This window comes from Camelus dromedarius, chromosome 3 (genome assembly GCF_036321535.1).
Source record: "Camelus dromedarius isolate mCamDro1 chromosome 3, mCamDro1.pat, whole genome shotgun sequence".
NCBI classification, from domain to species: Eukaryota; Metazoa; Chordata; class Mammalia; order Artiodactyla; family Camelidae; genus Camelus; species Camelus dromedarius.
The window spans coordinates 60,571,966-60,587,864 of NC_087438.1; the positions used below are offsets into that span (position 1 = coordinate 60,571,966).

The 15,899-nt window shown below is 37.5% G+C and overlaps 1 long non-coding RNA gene across 1 annotated transcript in view; it reads right to left on the bottom strand.

Annotated features, from left to right (window-relative positions):
* The window catches only part of LOC116152064 (uncharacterized), a 659,999-nt gene extending 644,549 nt beyond the window's left edge, over nucleotides 1–15,450 (bottom strand). Inside the window, exon 1 of the long non-coding RNA XR_010379120.1 lies at nucleotides 15,362–15,450. This is a non-coding gene — a long non-coding RNA (uncharacterized LOC116152064). The remainder of the gene's footprint in view (nucleotides 1–15,361) is intronic.
* Nucleotides 15,451–15,899: the final 449 nt, after the last annotated feature.

A 15,899-nucleotide genomic window follows, 5' to 3' on the forward strand; every position in this document is an offset into this window, starting at 1 on the left:
AGATATCCATACACAGGATACACATAGTAGGCACTCAAATTGTGAATTGCTGAACTGAGTTATACTCAGAGTGAAACACTATTGTTCAACCAAAGTTCAAGTAGCATATAATGAATTAGCTGCTATGCAGTAATCATGTGTTATTGAAATCAGTGATAATTTACTTATTATCTGCAATGGGTTTCTGGAAAAAAAACTCTCTTTCCATTAAGATTTCATTTTCAGCATTGGCTTGTCAGTAAAATCCTCACATCACTAATGTAACTTCTCTTCATAGGCAGAATTGAATATTCATGCCTAGTTCAAATCACTTATTCTGGCCTGTTGCTTTTTTTTCCCCAGATAGTTAACTCATCATTTGTATGGAAAATTTATTACAGTTTGCCATTTATGGACCCTCTTTCAGTGTGTTCTGTTATACGAACTGTAAATGTGGTAAGACATCGTACTGGATTGTTATGGAGGGTGGAGATAAAAAAAATTAGACATATACATAACAATCTTATGTTCGTTCCACCCATTTAGACATTTAACATCCTTCCTACTTTTGCTGACTGTTCCTAGTAATCTAACAAAATTCATCTATTAAGTGTTCTTCTGAAGTTTTACTATCATACTAATGAAGAACTTTATTAAAGAACAAAGCAAATCAACCAGTGTAAGTACTTTTTATGCGTATGGACAAGATGAACCACTATGATTTCATATCACAAAACAGTGTACTAGTAGTTCTTTCTACCTGATAGACTTGCATTTCAATTTTTATTAGATTATTTAGTAATAGACCAATAAATTACTCTAGCATTTTTTTTTGCAGAGGTAATGAATTCTTTGTTAATATGAGATTTCATGACAGCTCTCTGCTATTAATAAACTTTACTGAAAGTAGAGAGAGAAGGGTGAGGTTGGTTTGAGAATTACTGGATCTGTGGATTAGTGAAATGAGTTCTACTATATCAAAAAGTTCTACTATATCAAAAATACTATCCAAAATAATCTGTAAGCTAAACAGTATATAGTGATTCTGGCCAGCAGCAGAACCCACCATTAATTCATACTGATCACCCAGGGCTGGCACATTCCTCTACTAGGAAACCTGTGAACATAAGCTCAAATTATTGTTAATGTTTAATATTAATTAGGCTCTCTCTTTCCCCAAATAATTCTGATAGTAAGCCAACCAGTAAATGGCTAAGTACGACCAGAAACAATATGTGTGCCATCAGGGAGAAAGACAAAGAGAGAACTGAATTCACTTAGTCTCATAAACAGCATGTTCTGTAGGGGGGTTACTTTCTAGGAGTTTACATTCTGAAGACTTGCATTAATCATTGACACTATGTATGTTTCAGAATAAATACCTCCTAAATAAATATTAATTGCATATTAACTATGTAACCTTTGTAGAAAGATAAAACTATATAATCCATTATCAAAATAATATCTTGTTAACTAAGCAATAACAAACAAAATCCCTAAGCATACTCAGGCTCAAGTCATAAACTGTAATCCATACAGCATCCACCCGATGTTTCTACATCATATCTAGCTCATTCCAGCCACACCCGCTCCTAAGTAGATACAGCAGGCTTGCATCCTCTCTGCCTTCTTATTTCCCCCAAACCTCTTCTCTCTCCTTCGTGACAGGTCCTAGAGTTCTTTAAAACCATTTGCTTCCCACCAACACCCACCCTACCCTTTGCTACCTTCAAATCCTCTCATATTCAACTTTAGACTAGTTGCCAATGTTTCATCAAGTTTAAGAAAGCTTTCCTTATTTGTCCCTTAAGGTTTGTCTTTTTTTTTCCTTCTAGAGACAAAGGAAAGATTCTTTCAATAATTATGATTTAAAATCAAGCAGCTACAAGACAATCAGACTTCTTTTAAAAACACCAAGGATCACCAGTTTCCAGAATATCATCATTCCTGTGAGTTATGCAAAAAAAGTTTTTATCTCTTCTTTTACCTTGTGGTACATTACCAAAGGCCTCTTACTATTATCCTAGTTCAACCTGAACTTGGCCTCAGAAGGCAGATGGGTATGTGTAAGGAACAAATATGGTGTATGGGAGGTGGGGCAGGACAAACTCTATCCTTCTATAATACAGATTAAGGAAAATGTGGTCCTTGACCTCAAAAAGTGTATTTGAAGGCAAGCCTCATAAATGTTGATTCACCTAAAGTAAGATAAATCAGCAAATAGAATCCTGAAAGCTTATGATTGGAAAGGGCTTGAGAGATCATCTAGTCGAAGGTTGACCATCTAAAAACACTCTTCAAGTGTCTTTCAGACAAGGAAATTAATTCCTTGGGTGAAGGTCAGACATTTGAGGGGATGATCAATATTAAAGGGTTTTATTTGCTATGCACACAAGCAGGTAAGGCACTGTAAGAAGGATTAAAATAGCATGGCTTCAGGACCTGAAATACTACCAAAGAGTTAATTAAAGTAGCTAGCAAAGAGCAAAAGGCTAAATGACGTACCTGGACCTGGTCAAGATTAAGAGCAGAAACTACTGCCCATGGAAAAATGACCAAATGTAAACCAAGTTACATTCACAAACCAATGCAGTCTCAGGAAATTTAACAATCTCAGCTGTAAAGTGATGGGTTAACAATTATACTTTCAGGGGGGAAAAAAAAGTAAGAGGCCAAAATAACAGTGATTTGAGCTAGGCATGAATATTCAATTTTGCCTATGATGAGAAGTTACATTAACGATGTGAGGATTTAACTGACAAGCAAATGCTGGAAATGAAATCCTTAATGGAAAGAGAAATATTTTTCAGAAACCCATTGCAGATAATAAGTAAATTATTACCAACTTCAATAAAATATGATGATGAACATGCAAACCTTTAATGTCTAACATTAGGCATTACTGAACAATAGAGGTTTCAGAAAGATGAGCACCTTTTCAGGTTGCTCCTTTTATTTTTAAAGTATCCACCTCTCCTTGAGATTTCTTTCAGCTACTAATAAAAGAAATGCTGTTAAAGGGTTTTAAGGTATTCTTTACTTTTTGAAGGAACAAGGAAAACTGAAAGGCTCCCTTTTCCCCCTACTAATAAATGTGACGTTTTAAAGTAGTATGTGATTATGTTTTCTTGGACATGTCAATAAGTATGTATTTATAGTGTGTAGATTAAATTTTTACCAATAACCAGTATTTAGAACCTCCTCTAAATTAGGCATTAAAAAAATTTACTTTATCAATTTTAAATACAAAATTGTCCAATTTATATTCTGTCCATAGGTGTTACCTTGTTGTTCTCAGGGGCAAAGAAAAAAAAATCAAACCTTTCAAGAACTTCTTGTTGACAGTGTTACTTCACAGAGCAAAATTTATTTGGAATTCACGGTGGTTTGGCCCTTCTGAGGGAACGCCCAAGCAGAGGACCATCTGTCAGTCAACTAGCAGTGCAAGTTTAGAGAGAAAGTGATTCCTTTTTCATCTCTGTTTAGTGTCAGCCTTTTACTGGGTTAGAAAACCATTTCACCCAACAGGATGATAATCAAAGACCCTTTCTGAAGCAGAATAGAAAAGGAAATCTGAAACTGAGGGAACGTGCTAATTTCCAGTATTTCCAGTGACTGAACTAAAATGAAAGAAAGTGAGTTGGCCCAAGGAGGCAGGACCTTGTAGACCCCAGGAGTCAGAATTCCCAAGCAGTTAGTGGCTGCAACAGCCTTTAAAGCTCTACGAATGTCAAAAACATAATGGACTAATCTCTCCCCACATAATGATCAGATTATTACTTCAATAGAAGCCAAGGTAATTTACCACAGAATTTAACCACTGAACACTTGGAATCAACCTCCTGATGCTTTCTCTTGGAAATAATTATCTGGGGAAAAGAGGAATAAAAATTATTTGAAAAATAATTTCTTATCCTATCTTGATTCTGTATTGGGTTAACATGATTCTAATAGCTCTGTTAAACTTCAAGATGGAAATGACCTCAAGAAATTAATTGTTTCAGTACTGAACATCATATTACTTAGCATAATAATGGTTCTGAGGAGTCCTGAATTAAAGAACTCTATATATTCTCAATGAGTTACTTTTTATCATATACAAGTGTTCCTCTGGACACACTTTGAGAAACACTGCCCTAAGCAATCAAAAATGACATGAATCTTCCTTTAAACAATATTAAACCTGATGATTGCCTGCTAGATTTCTACCTGCTCAGAGTTTCTTCTATCTTTCTAGTATATCTTAACAAATCAAGTTGAATTTAGAAAGAAAAATTAGTCCTTCTCTTACCAAGAGTCAAGATGGATCACTGAATGAAACTGTGAAGAGGCTTAGTAATTTGGTTCTTACAGAGATTAAAATGGAATTGAAATAGTATATGTTCATGAAAAGGGAAATGTGGCCAAAATCACATAGGACATAAGACCAGGACTAACATGTGTTATCCCTGCTTATAATCCATTATATTAACTCAGCACACTGGTTCAAGGCACAGAACTACTTTTTCTCTCCATCATTCTCCAAACCTGTCCCCAACTCAGCCACTCCACTATTCTACAATCTCAGCACCCCTGACTTCTCAGTCTAGTCCCTTGTCCTCTTCCTATCTCACTTTTTGAATAGATGCCCTGGTTGTAGACTGCTTCTCCCCTTGAACTTCAGCCCCTACCATCACCACCCTATTCTTGGATACAAATCCAGTCCCTGACCTCCAGATTTACATAGTGCCCAGTTCCCTGGATCCATCAGAAGGAATCAAACAGAATCCAAATCTCCAAACTACTAATCTACACATCATTCTTAGAATTAGGTTCACTGACTCACTGTCTCTCAGTAAATGCTTTCATTTAACTTACTGAAACAAATAATCAAGATGGCAAGTTCTGAGTTGGGCAGGAGGAGAGGTGGAGTGCAAAGACCTTAACATAGCAAAAAATATTATTTCCCTGTATACAGTCTTTCAATTAAGCAAATACAGTGCTAAACTTTTTAGTTTTTAAATAAAAAAGATATGACTAGTGACCATTCTATCATAATTTGGGTTTTATACTGAACAGACTAATCACATAGAGTTATTCAGTATAAATAAGCAACAAACTTTCTGTTTAATAGAAATCTGAGTTTTCCAGATAGGCATTGTAGAAGAGGGGGAAAAAAAACTTCTTCTACCCTCTTAGGTTTAGTCAGACCCTATGAATTAAACAGACAAAAGACAGATTAACAGGAGAAAAAGCAGCTTTTTTATACATACAGTGAGCATACATACAAGTGAACTCAAAGGAGTGGTTAGAATTGGAGGCTTATATACCAACTTAAAGGGCTATAAATTGTGGAGAAGTGACAAGACAAAGTAAAAGAGATCCAGGCTTCTACGGGAGGTAAACTGTGAGAAGGTAAATATGTGAGAGGAAATTAATGGAAGATGAGGGTTATCTCAATAAAGTTTGTTTATACAGACTCATCTCAGTGCCCACTCTCTGCCTCCAGTGCAAACGGTTGTTCTCCTACTCCTCCAGGAGAGAGGGGGGCATACCCCCACAAAGAGAAATTAAATGTATGCCCTGCCTTTAGGTAGAAAGGGGGAGGACAAATAATTCTTCCTGTGTCTGCTGTTTAATTGCCTTCCGTTCAAAAAATCTTTATGCCAACATGGTCTATTTTGAGGTGGCATATTCTGATTCCCTTAAGTACAGAATGGAATGAGGAGAAACACCAGGTGTGTTGGGAAATGCAGGAATGTCAATACGTCCAGCCTTGGATTTAGGGGAAAAGTCTTTTAAGTGATGGCTCCTTATTTTACTTCATGTGAACTGATATTTGATTTGTATCATATGAAACGTATCATGCTTAATTCTATAGAAAATAAGAAGACTGAAACTGTAAGTCAACAGAATAAAAAACACAAATAATCCCTAAGTTGTCTATCCATAGCAAATCTGGATTTACTATATTTACCTTCTTCACTAGGGAGTTATACCAACATTTGGGACCTGAAACCTTCAAATAGAAACTGCTTGTGTTCTGTAAGTAAATACTATTACCGGCAAGGTGGTCCTCTCACTTATTATAGCTACTAATATACCTGAAAAAAAAAAAAAAAAAGAAAAAAGAACATGTAATTTTTTCCTTAATAGGAAAAACAAGAATCCCTAAATCAAGAATGAAAAAAGAATGCTTTCCAGAGGAAGTATTAGAGAATGTATGCGATTTTTCACCTAATGCCAGTAGAATAAGTACGCTGCTTATTCTAGTGATGAGTGTGGGAAAGAAGCGAGGAGCAACAGAACTCAAGGACACAAATTAAACTATGATGAAGATATCTTATCTTCTGTATATGTATATATATCTTCTGTATACAGAAGATAAGATAATTCTGAACAACTTTACAGAAGCCCAAACCAACAAACCAACTACAACAGCCTCCAGCCTCCTCCCCTCCCCTCTTCTCCATTCGTCTTTCTCTGTCTCTCTCCCTCCCTCTTCTTGTATCAGTCCTTTGTCTTTTCATTTCTACCAGGGAAATAAGATTTGGAGGAACATGAATATTTTTTATGTTTTTATGTGTATGATGCTTCCTGCCAAATAGTTGAGCCATTAGAATTATAGATCTAGCTTGTAACATTGTGTGTTGTCCTTTAGTTGACCGTCTGCACCAGTGAAAGGCACTGTTGTCAAGATATGTCCCTTTGACCTTGTGGTTACCATTTTACGCCAAAGGATTTCCAAGGGTGAAGCTATTATATTGCTACAGTTACTGTATTCACCCTACTGAGCCACATTTTGGCTAAAAGCCTAATAGAAGGCAGAGTCAATACTGAATTCAGATGAATTTATTCTTCAATATTTCTTAAGAGATACTTTTAGAACACGGCCCTACTGGTAATTAACAACAATATAATTGACAGTTATAAAATCAAAATAACATAGATGCATATGTCATTTAATTTAAGTAAAGCTTGAAAAGAAAAAAGAACATTCTTATGTAAAGTGAATTTCCTTTAAACTGTCACTGATTTTAATCTAAATTCAGAAACACATTCTGCTGGTTAAAAAATGGCCTCTGTATGTAGCAGAAGTTATAAGAATGTGGTTCCTTGTGTAAAATCAGACATTTAAAAGAAAAGAAACATTGTTCTGATAAAACATTAACCAAATCTTCAGAATTATATTATAACAGACATTATAAAACCAAAATAAATAATAAAACTCTACTATACTAAGAGAAACTCTGAAAGTGCATCTCATTATGCCTCATTTGATCCTGCTTCTATAGAGAAAGCAAATTCTAAATCTAAAATAGTCTACTTTCCACAAACTTCAAAATACTTCAGCACTTGAGGCAATTGTCCTAATTCTTATTTGTACTTTAAATACAAACAAAAGAAATTAATCTCTCTCTAAGCACTTCGGTTTAATAAACTTTGGAGTCACTCCTGTGCTTACTTGCTGTGTTGCCCTGGACAGTTCACTTTAAACCTCTGGATTTCAGTTTCCTCACTTATAAAATTAGGAGTAACAGGAAATAAATACTTAAGCAGTTTTCACTTTAAGGTTCTTTTGAGATGCTTCAGAGACAGCAAGAGAGAAGTTCAATTTTGTCTCTGCTACGCACTGAGGTCCCACACAGGGACACCATGAAAGAGTGGGTTGGAGGAGATTTACCTGACTCCCAAAAAGCCATCTCAAACAAATGTACAGCCTAAGTAAAAAGACACACTCCCAGCAACAACATACCTGCAAACAGGTTGTTGCCCCCAAATCCTTCCATAAAGACATTCTTAAGCCACAGCTGGACCCGCTTAACTTTTCATTTTATAGAAGGTTTTTGAGGGTTTCTGCTCAATTTGGGAGGAAAATGGCTAGTTTAATCAAACGAGCTTTGAGTTTTATAATTAGACTAGTTGGGACTCAAGTTCCTAATCTGCTTTTTGTGAAACCATAGGCAGGTTCTCCAACATCTCAGAGGTTCAGTTTTCTCACTTTAAAACCAAGGATTAATACCCAACTCAGAAAGTTGCTGTAGTCATTAATAACATACTGCATATAACTGGGATGTTTAAAACTGGGTGGCTTTACCTGGGCTGTGAGAACTCCCTAGTCCTTTGAGTTGGCACCTCTTACACACATTGGTGACCTTTGTCTTTCAGGCTCTGGCTTCCCCAAATTTTACCTATGCCTCACTCCACATGAGCATCAGTATACTTGTTTCAGTTTTCACAAGCATTCAAGTGTGATCACATAAGGTGGTCTGTCTATTTTTCTCTCTTTCTGGCTTCCTCTCCCACATTTATCTCTACTTCTCCATGCCTCCCTCCAGGATTGGCCTGGGAGCTCTACATTTTTCTATATTATGAAAAACATCTTCTCTTACTATAGAATTTTGGCAATAGCTATTATTCATATCCTGAAGCTAACCCACATACTGTGCATGCATGACTTTTAAGTTACAGAAAATATAATTCTAAAAAATTCTAGACATTGTGATTACCTGCCCAAAATTTATTCTAACAATACCTCATTATTTGACAGTTATGCTGTTTAGGTTTAGATAAATCTTGTTACTCAAAGTGTGATTTATGGACCAGAAACTGTCAACATCACCTGGGATATCATTAAAAATGCAAAATCTTAGGACCCATTCCACACTAATGAGTTGGAGCCACAGAAAACCCCACCTCTCTTGCTGCAACTTGAGAGTTCCTGCAACTCATGCCTAAGCCAATCAGTATCATAAATTCCTGGTCTTAGGAATCATTAGTTTAAGATGTGGACAAGGTCTGTCCAGAGTGATGCTCAGATTTGTGCTTTGTGTTTATCAGCAGAAGCCCCCTCTTCCACACCATATCATCCCTCAAATATAAATAAGGAAGCATGAAACCCTAGTTGTTCTGCACAGCCACCTCACAGTGGAGAAGGAAGAAGCCTAAGGAAAAATTCAATACAAAGAGGGTCTCTGCTGAGTGGAATCAGAACTCTGATGAACTGTCTTCTGAAACTTATCCTACCTTTTCAACATATAAGCAAGCAAGTTCAGCTCAATTTTTGAGGCTGGTTAGGAAAACTAGGATCTAAAAGAAAATGTGGATTGTACTGCTCCAAACTAAGAATAATTTTACATTTTTAAAAGTAGTAGGAAGAGAGGAAAAAGAAAAGGCAGAGGAAGAAATGAGACATATATGATCCACGAAACCTAAAATATTTACTATCTAGCCCTTTACAGCAGAAGTTTGCTAACCCCTGAGCTTAAATGAAGCATCCAAACAGATGCTCTCTCCATTTCTTCATGCATGTAAATGGCCCAGCACTTAGCAGATATTCAATTAATACTAGTTCTCACTACTACCACTCTCCTAAATCCTTCCTTCTCTAAGATAAAATACGTAAGACTAGCAAGTGAAATATGCAAATATTACGTAAAATCATTTTCTTACATCTGTAATTTTTTATATTCATCAAGAGATTGTGTTGCATTATATAATGGCTAAGGACACTAGTTCTAGAACTAGACTGCCTGGGACCCAATCCTATCACTCACTAGCTCTGAGACTAAGCAAGTTATTCAACCTTTCTTTGCCTCATTTTCCTTATCTAAGTTGGAAATAATATTCATAGCACCTACCTCACTGAGTGGACATTATGGTTAAACGAGTTACTACATATAAAGTACTTCAGATAGTGCCTAACACATGGTAAAACAAATTAATACAGGTTATCTTCATCATATCTCTGCTTTATAATTTTCTAAAATGTTTAAGTATCAATAAAGATTAACCCTAATGTTGGTAGAAATATGTAACTGTTTCTCAAATGTTCCCAACTGTGGGGAACAAAGAGCAGATTTCTCCCAATATTCCAAACTTCATCTAACTGATCACTGTTTCCTCACTCGTACTAATTTAGCACATTGTTCTTGGGCTGATAAAACCATTCTTTGTTGCCTACCAGTTCTCAAAATTGAGAGCACTGGGAAAGAAACAAGAAAGACTAAAAAGACACCTAGAGAAACTGCTATTCTGTTCTCTCCTTTATTGGTTTAAATGTTAATCTGCCACTTCTGAAGAACATGTCCTCCAGAGCATTCCTTTTGACGTTTCTTAACTTCCTCTTCTTTTTTTCCTCTAACTTTATTTTTAGATAGATATCAAACAGGAAATTCCACTCCACTAAGAAACGGTGAATTTTCTAGCTAGAGATCGGAGGGTGGGGCCCATTGGGAAATCAGTAATGAAGAATGAACCAGGGGGCTGGGCAGGGAAAGGATGGATGGATACTAGTAAAACAAGAAGCCATCTCTATTTTTCTCCCCCTACTAGGGATGAAACCAGTAGATTCCACTCATCTTCAAGGAACAACTTTTAAAAACCAGACTGGTTGACTTAAGGCAAAATTTAAAAATCAAAAGACTGGCAAGACTACAGAGCAGATACAGCCACAGAACTGTTCTAATGCCCCAACACCGGATAGATGAGGGTATGTAGGTACCCAGAGACATAACGATGATTTGCCACTTACTGCTAAGTGTTGCCAAATGTGCTTTAAGTACCTCATATACTGGAAATACATTGCAAATTACCTTCTTTATGTTGTGAGTAGGAACAGAAGCTTTTTCTTTCTTTCCTGTTTATATTATCGATCACAGCAAATTCAAATCCACCTCTTCTGCTTTGTAAGAAATTGATGTATAGGATATACTTTATAACACTTTGTACCTTTTGGATTTGAAACTGTTAAGATGCCACAATGTGACCTTTCAGAATCAGTCTATTAGCCTAAATGTAGTTTCAACTTCTTAAGCCAAGAAATATGAAATCTCATACAACTAATAAAATTTCCACAAATTATTTTGAGATTCTCAAAGACAACACCATATAGTAAGTTGATTCTGGATTAAATAATGTGAACAAAAAATACTGCAAACCGTATCAGTAAACAAAGAATGCTGAAATCATCAAGTTATCGGTGGCTGCTGCCACCCCCCAGTGAAGACAAGCCTGCAGCCCAGCCTCTGCAGCCACTCACAATGGTGCACCCTGAGGGGACTCAGAATAAAGGACAGGATACTGGCCCTAGATAGCTAGATGCTTGTCAAAGGAATGAGCTCAATGAGCCCAAATGTTTGCTTCCTCCCATGCATAGAAAAGCACTAAATTCTTTAACTTGAGATGCCTGGTTTTCTTTAGATAACAAGTCATCTTTTATTGTTCAAACTACGTGGTCTTTGTTGTAAAGCTCCTATATATCCTAGCTCCTCCCCTACCTCTTCAGAGCAATCCCTCAGAGCAATCTGACAGGCTGTCAGAGGCCCCTCGAGTCCTCCCACCAAATAAAACATAACTCCCAATTTTTAGGCTGCACATTTATTTCAGTCAATAATCAACTAGGAACATAATTCTACAGATCAATATTACTAAGGATCTCTAGTATTGGTTTCTGTAGCGTAGGAGATGTGGATATAGTAATCTGGAAGATCAGCATCTTTGCTGAAGCTTGCAAGTTAACAAGTAAAAAACTGGTACACACTTATATTACCCAACTGGCAAGCTCACATAACAAATTAGAGACCGGCCTGCTGATCATAAATACCTTTGTACAAAAATAATAACTAGCAAATGATTTAATACTATGAAAGTTTTCTTGAAGTTTTAATCAATTAAAAATTATCAAAGATTAAGGTGCATTCTTAGTTTGTCCTCTTAATAGTGATACCTGCCCATAGTAAAAAAATTGAAACTGTACAAAAAGGTAAATATATCTGTATGTATACGTGACTTCTATCCACCACTGACAACATCAGAGAACACTATATTACTAATAGTTTACTGCATCCTTCCCAAAATTTCAGTACAATATAGGAATAAATACAATTCTTTTAAACACACATGGAAACATCTGTACTTTGCTTTTCTTTATTTAATAACATTTTCAGATTAAATTCCAATCTTATTTTGTGGCCATGCAATTCTTTTCAATCTAATGATCAAATCCTAAAATCTGAATACCATAATAGTGCACAAAGTGTTTTCTCAGTGTATCTTCTACTTATTCAATATATGTTAAGTAAAAGAATGGTTGGTTGGTCAGACATGTATGAGAAATACTTGCTGAAAAAGGTAAATAGCCTACTTTCTTTGCGCACTTCTCAGATTCCTCAATATGCTAATTTGCATGGTGACTTATTAGAAGGCTTATGCAGTACGCTACATTTTACAAAGTAATTTAAGCAAGAATTTTCCTTGCAGTAGAGCACCTTCTGGAACTGATATTCCAAAGAACACACTTTGGGAACTGCTGAGCTACAGCATCTATTTTAATCATGCTAAAGACCCTACCAGATAGGTTGTGTTAGGCCCATTTTAAAAAATAATAAAACTGAGACACAAAAAGTCTGACTTCCCTGTAATTACCAGCTGGGAAGTGGCAGAATTGGCATTCATCCACCAAATGCATACTCGTCTCCCTGTACCACACAGAGCTCATCATCCTTTTAGCATTACCAGGTACCAGTGATATTAAAGATATATTCTTTGTCTTTAACCTAACTGATGAATCCAAACTTAAAAATATTTTGACGGTCTAGGTTTGAATATCAGAAGGGCCAAAAGCACCCCACATGTGGAATATGCAACAAGATTTCAGAGAAGGAAGAAATGATTGTGGACATAGGAGTCCAAGAAAGGCTGATCCGTATGACCTAGAGCATGTTACTCGTGTCACCCTATGCTCAGTTTCTTCAGCTACAAGTCTAAGATAATGCCTTTCTGTAGTACTTCTAAGCACCAAATGAAGGAACTTACACAAAAACTGACTTTTCCATCAATGTTGGTTCTTATTGCCATCTCCAAATTTTGTCTGCAATTTCCTTCTACTACTAACCTTTACATTATTTGGAAAAATTAACCTTTTTGCAGAAAACTGTATATCTTTTTGCCATGATTCACATAAACTTCTAGCTTCCTGGAATTCAAAAATGCTAAATCGTTTAAAAATATTTCTCTAAAATAAAAAAATCAAAAATTTTTGAAGATTTCTAAATCAAAACGTATAAATATTTTCAAAATAACTGTCAAGCCTTGTAATTTTTGCTCACAGATTAGAAAATGGAAATAAGATAAAACCAGTCATAGAAAAAAATGTCACAGGCCTCAGATGAAGAGGACGGGAGAAAGTTACAGGCATTAAAGCAAGGAAGCGGCCTGAAGGAAGAATATGGAAGACAGTGACTTCTCTCTCCCACTGAGTTGAGATGGAAGGCAGAAAACGGATAGGAGGAGACCAGAAGATGTCTACTGGTGAGGGTAACGAATATAGGGTATCACTATTCCTCCATAACTACCCCCACTCAGTTTCAGAATTCACCTACAGCTACAGTTTTCTCACTCCAATAACATCCATAGCCCCAGGAATAACAAAATTTTGGAACACTCAGTTTCCACCCTTTGTTTTAATTTGTTCCCTAAATGATTAGCAACTTGACCTACCTCGATATTTCTTTTGAATTTCTGACAATTTCTCCTCTTCTTTGCTATGACCTCTTAGCTTTGGCAAAGATAATGCCATTTCTTGAACCAGTGGGCCCCTTGCTCCAGTAAAATGCAATGTCACCTAGTAAATTCCTATGGTAACATGGCATTATTGAACATCACTTGCATTTTGCCCTGCTCACTGCTTGTATCATACAGGGCTGATCTCCCACTCACCCATCCCTATTAGATTTAGACATTTTAAATGAAGGAAGCAAGTTGCAGCTCATACATTTTTGATTTACTAACAATTTTCTCACCCTGAAAGTGTAGCTAAATTTTTATAATACATTCAAGAAAATATTTTTAAATATCCGTTTCTTATTTTGGTAGTTACACCAAACACATCTTATGCACCAATTTACACATTCTGCTGCCTTCCCCTCTCATTCCAACCGCCACAGCAGCAACCAGTTTTACACAGATTTCAACCATCTTTGAGCTGATGCAATGTGATAGGCCTTCACCCTGAACAATGGGAGAGGAAGCCAATGGCTAAATGTTTCTCCATTCTTTCTCCTATCCACTCTGAAATATATTTCATAGGTTTCTTAGAAAGGCCCATGAGATTGAAAAACCAGCTGTCTGTTGGCATGACCGAGTTGATGACACACTGTTGTTTTGGTTCTTCCTCCTCCCTGTTTCACCCCTGTGTCCTTGTCTTTGCTCCCTAAGATTCCATCCCCAGATAAACAACTCTCACAAAGGCCTCTGCCTCAGACTTGGCTTTTTGAAGGCAAGCTGGTGTACTGATCAGGGCCCAGTAGGGAAAAAGAAACCATGCCAGAAATGTGAACAGAGAAAATGTAAAATAAGGAATTTTTAGCTTGTAACAGAGGATTAACTACAAAGGGGTAAGAGAATAGTAAATAGTATGAGAACAGCAGAGTGAGGAAGCAGCCACTACTTCTAGGGCTAAGACAAAGTATTCAACAAAGGAATAAATTTGGAGAAGGGCTATCCCTAGGGCTGAGAGTCAAACCTCATTAGAGACTGAGGAGCCACCTGGACTGCCAACAGGCAGCTTCCAGCTGGCCAGCCCTGTTGGGATGCCGAAGAGGAAACCATCCTCTGGGACGCCAGGAAAACTCTCTGGGAAGCTGTGCCTGGGAGTTCTGGTGAGACCCTCCAAGGAAGCCACTGCTGCTGTTGGCAAAACTGGCCAGGAAGCCACCTTTTGGGGTGTTGGTAAAACTCACTGGGAAACCACCCTTTGTACCAAGAAATTCAACACTGCCAGCACTGGCTTAGAAAGATGTTTACAGGTTCCAACTCCAGTAGTACAAAACAGGGCAAAGATGGGTGGACTGGAAACAAGAGGCAATACATGATACCTAACATACCGAGCAAAGACAACCTTCCACCAATAACAGAATGTGTTATCTGCCCCAGTCATTTACCAAAGTAGTCAGATGGAAAAGCCCAGGCATGAGCAGCAGTTTCCTTCCAGTATCTGCCCAGACCACTTTCTCTCACCTGCTGTTTTCTTTTATCCTCTCGGTTTCCCAGCTCAGAAGAGAATTTGAGCCTTCCTTACTTCCAGAACTCAAATTTTCCACCATCAGCTCCTCCTACCCACGACCGTGCATGGGGAATGCTCTTGTGGCCTGGTTTTGGCCCACAAGACCCTACACGAACCATGCAGCTAATACGCTTCTCTAGCAGGGACAGGCATTCAACACCGCCCCTTTCTCTCACACATTCACTCAAAAATAGCTCTTACATGGAAGGTTTTAACTAGATTCTTTAAGTCCAAAGGTTGTAAGTGGCCCTGAAACCGCGGGTAATCATCCGTTAGATCCAGACTTGTAACCTGCCTTTACTGACCAAGCTCACTTGAATTGTTTTTACAAAAACTTACATGTCCTCCAAGCGTCTCACAGCCCACACAGTAAGACGTTTGCCCAACTTGTTTTCTCAGAAACCAGGAGTCAGCAGCGTTCAGTTCCAGCTCCAGCCGGTTAAGACTGGTTAGGACCGCGGACCCTTTAACTGGGCATGCGCGGGAGTCTGCTCCGTGACCTTTTGACGTCAGAAGGCGGAAAACGCCACGCCCGGATCGTGCTAGCGCCCTCTGTAGCTTAGTTACGCCTGCGCAGAACGACTGGCCTCAGCTTTTTCTTATCTCCAATTACCTTTCCCCAGGTTCCCCACGCCTCACCTTTATCCCACACAGGTGAATTTGAGATCTGTTCTCTCTGCTTCTCAATTGGCTGCCTCGTGAATAAGCCCTTTCTCATTTGCAAACCTCTCGTCTCAGCGTTTGACTTCCTGCGTATCAGACGAAAAAACCTGGTTCACTCACAATTTCATCCTGTCAACTTCTTTCTCATGCCATAAAGTCATCGTAATAATTGATAAACTGTGGAATGGTAACCTCTATTAATCAAAAACTGCCA